Genomic DNA, 8,783 nt, shown 5'->3' on the forward strand with positions numbered 1-8,783 from the left:
AGCAGTCATGTGACTGGCCTTTGCTAAGGTCACTCACGTAGTAATAATAGCTAACATTAATAAAGACGTACAATGTGCCGCACCTTTCACCGCATTTATGTCATATCTCATTTAATCTTCACAACACTATGCATCAGGTGGTATTATTATCTTCATTCTTCAGATAAGAAATTCCAGAAAGCCACCCAAGGTCACAGAATAAGTGGTGAAAGCATGATTTGGATCCAAGAAATGTGTTTCCAAAGTCCTTACTTTATAAAGAAGTGAAGCTAAGATGAGAATCAAGCTTTTTATGGCCCCAGCAGTAGGCTTCCCATTCCATGGTGCCAGGCTGGGATGTTCAGAGCTGGGTCCTCCCTGGGTCATATTCTTCTAGTCCATTGCCTGCCTGAGTTTCCCCTCCCAAATCTGCATATAGTACTGACTGTTAATACCCCATAGTCATAAGGAATGTGACTAAATGGCAAAATCCATTTCCCATAGGGGGAACTCCCTATTTTCTTCTACTAAATATAAATATCTGTAAGTGCTTTAAAAACTGTAAGGTAATATGGAAGGTCCACTCATTCTCACTTAAGTAGCATTTTAAATGAACAAATATTTGAAAAATTATTTTTAAAGACTTTCCAAAGAAGCTAAATCTCATGGTGAAGTTCCCCTTTGGAATTCTCCTTACCAACATCTGCAACGGTAAGTGTGTTTTATTTCAGGGTGAGAACTATGTGGTGAGACACATCACTGTAGGGGGAGAAGCAAGAAGATTCATGAATGAGGGGGAACGTAGGCTGTCAGAGTTTTGTTTCTGGGCATAGCATGAGCAGAACTGAATGGAGCAGCCTGGGAGTTTTCAATTACTCTTCCTTCTAAGTGGATATACTCTGTACCACATCTAAGTACTCCCCTGTCTACTGTCGGAGCCTCAGCCATTCCACCCCGAGCCTACAGTCATCACTCCTGACCCTGGGGAAGTGAGAAAGTGCGATTTACCAAAATACTTAGCAGGGAAGAGGGGTTTGCTCCCATGTCATGGGAAGAAGCATCACTAGGCATTGCCTGGGGACTCGTTTGTCCAAGTCCATCAGCAGCAGCGCCATGTCTCAACTGCACCCGGAGGTCTACAGATTCCGATCACAGGGGTGTGTGTGTGTGTGTGTGTGTGAATGAGGTCGTGACTTAGCTAGACACATACCAAAATTTCAAGGGAGCATTCCCTCTAAGAGTTAACTGGTTAATCTTGACAAAATATTTCATTGAGATTCAGAATTGAAATTGTTCTTCTGGGCTCCTAAAATATCCTTTTGTAAGATGGGCTGTGTCCCTTCCGTGACAAAGGGAAAGTAAGTAAACTAGTGCCTTCCTCACATGCACAGAACATTGGCTTACTTGGCAGCAGTCTTCTCCCAAGCACCCCAGCTCTGAAGAGAGGACATTAAAGGGCTGAAAACATTAATTGATTGATTGACATTGAGCTATGCAATGTTTTCTGATGATTCTTTTTCATAAGAAATCAAAATTAAGATGCATGAGAACGTGGAATCAGCTAATTACAAAACTTAATATTATGTGTGTGTGTATGTATTGTTATGTGTGTGTGTATATATATATATATATATGGAGAAAGAATGGGAGGGAAGAGAAAAGAAAGAAGAGAGTCAGGCAAGCTCCTTTTAGACAAGCTCCTTAATCACCCAGGTCTCAAACTTGGTCAATTACAATAACACATAAAATAGTCAAATATTTAATAAAAACACAGTTGGAACTTGACCTCAAATACTCGTAGGTGCATTGTATGTATCAGGTTTCCCAGAAACAGGAGTCATAAAAACACATTATTTATAAAGAAGTATTTTCTCTCCCCATCCAAGTAAACTCTTCCCCTGGTAACCACGCAGCTGTCGCCTTTGGGGTAGAGGTTGGGTACGGGTGCTAACTTCGCTGTCTTTAAATTTCCTAATACTAGACAAAAGTAAATCAAAATTTGAATTCTCCCTGGCATTCCGAATTTCAGAGAGAATAGAAGTCCATACCAGAATAATGGGCAGAGTCGATTAGCCAGATACTGTGAAGGGATCGTAATTGAGAGTTGGAACTGCTGGGTTTTTAATTTTAAAGTCGCTGCTACTCAGTCTGGAATGCGCTCTAGGTCACAGCTCTCAGCACATGCCCCCTTGAAATCACGGCCACCAGACATTTTTCTTTCACTGTGGGAAAGTGTCGAATCCTTTCTCTTTTGTGTGTGCATATTTGAGTCACAGGAAATGGTCTTTACATCCTACTCAGAGGAATGAATGAGGTGTGAGCACATTTTAATTTCACACAAATGCTTCATGTCTTTATCAGACTGGATTTGCCTTTGTTTCTTTTATATAGCTGCTTAAATATTCTAACAATTATAAAAGTGATGTAGATTCATTACAGAAAATTTAGACACAAAGATAACGAATGGAAAGAAGTAAGGGAAGCCATTTAAAGTCATGCAAAGATAGCTACTATTAGTATATACAATTTGGAAGCCTTTCTTAAAATGTGAATTACAAATTTTTCATTATTAGGTGTCATCTTTATATTTTCAAGAAAAATGCCTATGAAGTGATTTATAATTTCACCACAAATAATTCTGATACTTATAAAATAAATATAGAGCCATGACAATGTTATAATTTTATTGTAAGTTATGCTTATTGAAATAAATAAACATCACTGAAAACTGAGAAATAAACCTGAAATTGTATCTATAGAACTGGAGGCAGTTAGGATAATGGAAATAACATTGGCCTTGGTTAAATTCAAAAGAGGTTTTGGTCTCAGCTCTGACACTAATTCTTAGTGTAATCAAGAAGAAATCATTTTACCTTTATTAAGTTCAGTTTTATCTATGAAATGAAGAGCCTTTACTTATAAGGGCCTTTCTAGCATTACAGTTGTCTGCTACCAGGTTGAGCAGAGTCAACAATTGAGCACATCTTTGCTAGATTTTACTTGTACATGCAACTGCTTCTGAATATTCGAATTACTAATTCCATTTTTCATTTATAGATGAACTTATCCCGATGATCACTCTAATTCTCCATCAATGAAAACATAGCCAAAAAAGAAAACCAACTTGAGAGTTATTCTCTTGGTTGTAAATTTGTTCATCCTCTAAGCAGACTAAAGTGAAATATGACAGAAATGACTTTTAGAGCTACAATATAGTCAAGTTCTTTCCTCAAGCAGAGTATCAGATAATCTCTAACAACATCAAGAACTTCATTTGTATAAAAGAGAAGAATTACAGAATCAGCTTGGGAGACACTGGAGTGGTAATATAACCTAATCTTGCCTCATGGCAGGGTGGCAAACTCAAACGCAGACAGGTGCCATGCACACAGGTGATGTAAATGTCTCTTCGTATCTGACCCACGTCATTGAATGAACAAACCCAACGAGAAAGTGACAGAGGCTGTGTGAACTGGAAAAAGCACACTCGCTACAAAACACAAAGATCCAGTGGAGTGTTGGCATGAGGAATATAGGTATAAGATAGCCAAATCTTCTGATTTTTCAAAAAAAAAGCTGGTAATCCAGATTGTGTGTTTGTGTGTGTGTAAATTCCCAAGTTTCTAATTTTGGCCCAAAGCTTTTTTCCCCTGCACTGTGTGTGGGCCAAACAGCACAATGGTGGGCCACCAATGTGCAAACCTCCAATTTCTATAGAAAAACCGACTTCCTCCATTTTCTGGAACTGCACAGCAATGCCACTGAAACATTCAGGTAAAAAGTGGAAGACCGAGCCAGTCATCTGTGGGAGGGAGGCCTAAGCCCACATTTTAATAAAACAACCCCAACATTTAGACCCAAGGAGATACATTTTGAAACTATTTTCTCCAAATAGCTTCATGTTTATTCCTTCACTCATACATAAAGTAGCTGATGATGATTGGATTGTTTTATTCCTAGGAGAATAAACATGCAGCTCTTTGCTTTTCAGAATAGGCATCCTTAAAAAATAAATTAACCCCTTTTAAATGAGCTTGGTAAAAAGCCTTATAATCAATGTATGCAATTTCCTTGATTCAGGTTAAGCAATAAAATTATCCCAAAGCCTCTGACCATCCCCGCCACCCGCTGCCAGCCACAGTTAGAAAGGAGGAACATCGCTAAAAAAGATATTCCACTGCTTTACCGAAGCATCGAACGTTAGAACGCTTGCCCCTCCCTCTCGTTCCTGTAAAAACATCTGTGCAAAGTGGGGCCAGCTGGCTTGCAAATATGTTCCGTGATGCAGGCCAGCTTTCAGCCCCTTCCTAGCACCCTTTGTCTGGTCGCCTTTCTGCCAGTGTGCATTTCCCTATTAAACATCTAATGCTTAGTGAAAAAAATCAATGTTAACAGGTTAAAAGTTAATGCGCTTCACCTGTTTCACCTCCTTCCATTAGTAAACTTGGACCAGCGAAGGGGGATTTGACATATTACCTGTTTGTCTATCTCCTCCACGGGGGAAATGATGAGGGGTGCTCAGAAGTTGTTCATCAAAATGTCAGGCTCCAATTTGGTAAAATCATTACAACACCTGCTTTCTGGGAATTACCGTGAAATCTCACTCCTTTTCCCTTTGTAGACAGCTTGCTGTTGGCCAAGAAATACACCCACCCACGGCTTTTATTTACAGTTCAAGGCCTATTTTGGGATAATGGGAAGGAAGGAAATTTCAGGAATCACCTAGTGGGGAACAGTCCTTAGAGGCTGAAGCAGAAAGGCATCAGCCTGCTTGGGAAGCCTCCTGTAATTAGGGGGTTCTTAAAACATTGTCAGGGATTTCCAAAATTTCCATTAGTTCAGACTCGCTAAGCTATGAGAACAGTTCCACCTGGAACTCAATTTCAGCCAAGCCAGCAAGCATCTGATATTCAGATAGATTAAGAAGAAATAATAATGTGCAAAAAAGGAGGGAGGGGTAGTCTTAGGCACTTGAAACCATTGAAAAGGCTTAAAATGGCAAAATGGTGATCTCTTAGCACAGAGCTGGGGTTTCTGGAACCAAAGTCTAGACCCAAGATTCAGGTCTTCACTTCTTTCTATATCCCATTTTCTTGCTCAGAAACACCCCTTCTCCCCTGCTTGTCACACAATGACACCCTCAGCAAAAGGAAAATATGGGTCTTCTTGGCTCACTGGGGGATTTTAAGCAGTTTTTAATTCCCAAACTGCTAATGGTTTTTTTCCTACCACCTTGCAGCAAGAAGGTAAGTGCTAAAAGATAGGCCACAAACCCTGAAGATGCAAGTGATGGCTCTCTCCCGACCCAAATTCAGCTGCTGACTTTCCCAAGGATAAGCCATGATCTCACACCAATTACTGTTGCCAGATGTAGCAAATGAAATTACAGGGTGCCAGTTAAATGTGAATTTCAAGTAACAGTAAATAATTTTTATTATCCATCCCAAATATTACATGGGCATACTTACACTAAAAAATATCTATTTGGCTGAAATCAAATTTAACTGGGTATCCTGTATTTTATCGGGCAACCCCACTATCAAGAGATTCGGGAAAATGGTTGGGCTTTGCAGCCTAGTGAATTGAAGAAGAAAATTCAGTCAACGAAGCTAGTGAATAGGAATTTTAAAAATATATAAAGCTCTTGCCTGCCAGAAAAATGCTAAAAAATGTTAAAGGATCCACCTTACCCTACCTCGTCCTACCTCTTTAAATGAATAGCTAATCTAGTGATGCTCCCCCAAGGATGCACATTAGAGTCATGCAGGAAACAGCTAAACATTTCTAATGCTTACTCTCTGCCCTAAACATAATGAATCAGAGTAAGATTTTTTAAAGATGTCCCATAATTCTAATGAGCAGTCAGGTTAAGAAGCATTGAACTAAAGAGGCAATGAAGAAAAGCTGAGATGTGGCAGAGAATGTGTAATAGTTTTAATTCAAGGTTCCTAGACCTTAATGCACATTGCATTCACCCAGGGATTTTTAAAAAATTACTGAAGCCTGGCACCGCCCCCCCCCACAGACATTCTGATTTAATTAGTGCTGGGTATAGCCTGGGCATCAGGATTTGTAAAAGTTCTTCAGATGTTTCTAATGTAGAAAAAAGTGTGGCAACCACTCCTCAAACCTAATATTCCTCTGTTTCTTAGGATGAGAACAGCACTAATTACTTTTCTGGGAGTAAGAATGAAATCTGACCTTCCGACCATATGTAAAATTGAATTAGATGTTACTTTTTAAAGCTATTTTTCCCATGTTGCCTTGAAGACTAAAACCTTATGGATGAGATGTTGTTTTCAGGAACCTAACTTTGGATCTGTTTATACGATGGTTATTAATCCTTTTGCCAGTTTTATAGAGAGGAGAATGACAGTCACCCAAGAACCTTCCATTAACTCCTTGCTTTAATCATATACAATAATAATGATTACACACCCACATAACTCAGGAGCCACGTTTTGTTTGTATGGAGAGATTGCTCAGTGCACAGACTGATAGACCGAGATAAGGTGAAGAGTGTGATGTCAACCTTCAGACGAATTTACAAGAAGGAAAAAAAAAACAATCTGGGCCTTGATAATTCACATGTAGTCACAAGGGATATTGACCTTTCTTACAAATTGCTAAATGCACTCTGGTCCCTGGAACTGTTAGTCCTTCAACATTTAAAAGCTTACTCACCCCCAAGAGATTATTCGGCCCCGATCTGAAGAGAATGCAAGAGCATTGCTTTAGTGCCAAAAGCCGATAGATCTAAATTTGCAAAGAAGCATGATTTGTGGGAGGATGTAGGCTTTTCCCCAGCTGCTGCTGTAATCCAAGAGCCAAAGGAAGATATGACTGTCGGAGAAGACACCTGATGAGTTCCAGAACTTCAGTTTAGGGAAGTATTTCACAAGACTGAACAATTTATCAAAAGTGACCAAACACTGCCAGCAGTATGCAGTGTGTCATGGGTGAGTTGATGGGATCCATTTGTGATGAAGACAGGGTTCCAGCATCCTGCCAGGTAGTGGAGAGGTAAACAGAACTAGTAAAGCAATGACTAATACAAAGAAAGGAGCACATCTGTTATCCGGGCTGCCTGAAGTTTTATCGCCCTGATAGAAAGAAGGGGAGATCTTACTGTCTGTATAGGGTATTTCAAGTCCACAAAACACTTTCTCATTCCTCATATTTTGGGAAAACTTTGGAAACATAAAATTATTTTTTGAAAACATGTAACATTTCTCATGACTGTGATTTTGGGCCTTGTTGCTTGCTTAATCATTTCGTAAAGCCCTTCATTAAAGGACTTTAAGGATCACTGAAATGATACACCCTTTTTAATATTTTCTAGTTTAGAAATTAATAGGACAACTTGTGTCAGATTTGTTTTGAAGGAGATATGTAAACCTGACCATGACATGATAAAATGTTAGGAAAACATTGTGTTTTAAAACTTTAAGTTCATCAAGGGTAGCTCTTCTTTTAAGAGAACTTAATATGTGAAATTCAGTATTTACATAAAAGTGAGCATTTACTTTAGCTAAGGATTCTTTGCTTTACAGGTCTCTCCAATAGGGTCATGTTCTACACCAAGTTCCCTAGTATATTAAGAATGTTTGAATTGCAGATACTATATCAATAAATAAATTCTCAGTGAAGAAGTATTGGTTCAAGTGGGGGACACCTACATTGTCATAGCTGAATGAAGCAATTAAAATTTCAGAGGGTATCAAATACCTCAAACTACTTATTTGATATACTGTCTTAGGGACATTTCACTTATGCAAACTGATTAAGAAGTGCTCAGCCTTTTTCACTCAGGATTAAGAATAGCAATTCCTTTACAAGTTTCTTTATCTCCCCAAGAGATCAAAGAGTGAGTTTACATATTCCGCCATTTAAATCAATGAATTATATTTAATACTAGTGATTTGAGTATGCATTTTTTTCATTCCTTTGTCAAACTTAACTTTAGCACCTAGCATGTCTCAGGCACAATGACAGTTGCTGAGAGAAACCAAAGTGAGCAAAACAGATACAGCCTTTTCTATCCTCAAAGATCTTACAGGTGAGTGAGGAAGTCAGACATAAATTACACAAATTACTACTTATAGGTGTTCTGAAGGATAAGCACAAGGTGCTATGAACTGTATGTAGGGGACATTCCCTAGGCTAGGAATTCAGAAAAGGAGTCCCAGTGGAAGTGGCATTTGAGCTAATGCAGTGTTCTTAGTAATAACAGCTCCCATTTACTGACCTTATTCTAAAAGTGCTTTAAAAGTGTTAGCTTATTTAAGCTTCATGATGATCTATTGAAGTAGGTACTTTGATTATCCCATTTTGTACACAGGGAAACTGAGGCTTAGAAAGGTCAAGTAGCTTGTTAAAGGTAGCCACACCTAGGAAGTAGCAGAGTCTGCGATGGAACGCAGATATGTATTATGTATTATGGATTGCACACTCAGCCATTACCCATAGGGCCTCTCCAGTGAAAGGATGAAATGAGCGAAGTAAAGGGAGGAAAAGAGTGTCCCGGGTGAGGGATAACTATGATCTCAAATGACTAAGAGTGTAGGTTATAACAAACTCGTGTATTTGGCTAAACTAACAGAAACTATCAAGTAAACATCTCCCAACAGAATCTAATTTCTGTGACAGCAAGGTACTCCCTTCATATCAAATATTTGAAAAGACTGTCACCTAGTGGCAGCAGGTGGGAGGCAGCTTTTGGGCTAGTACAGGGGTGGGGAACCCGCAGCTTTAAGGCCACATGTGGCCTTCTAGGTCCTTAAGTGTAGCCTTTTGACTGAATC

This window comes from Propithecus coquereli, unplaced genomic scaffold (genome assembly GCF_000956105.1).
Source record: "Propithecus coquereli isolate 6110/MARCELLA unplaced genomic scaffold, Pcoq_1.0 Scaffold301, whole genome shotgun sequence".
Taxonomy (NCBI): domain Eukaryota; kingdom Metazoa; phylum Chordata; class Mammalia; order Primates; family Indriidae; genus Propithecus; species Propithecus coquereli.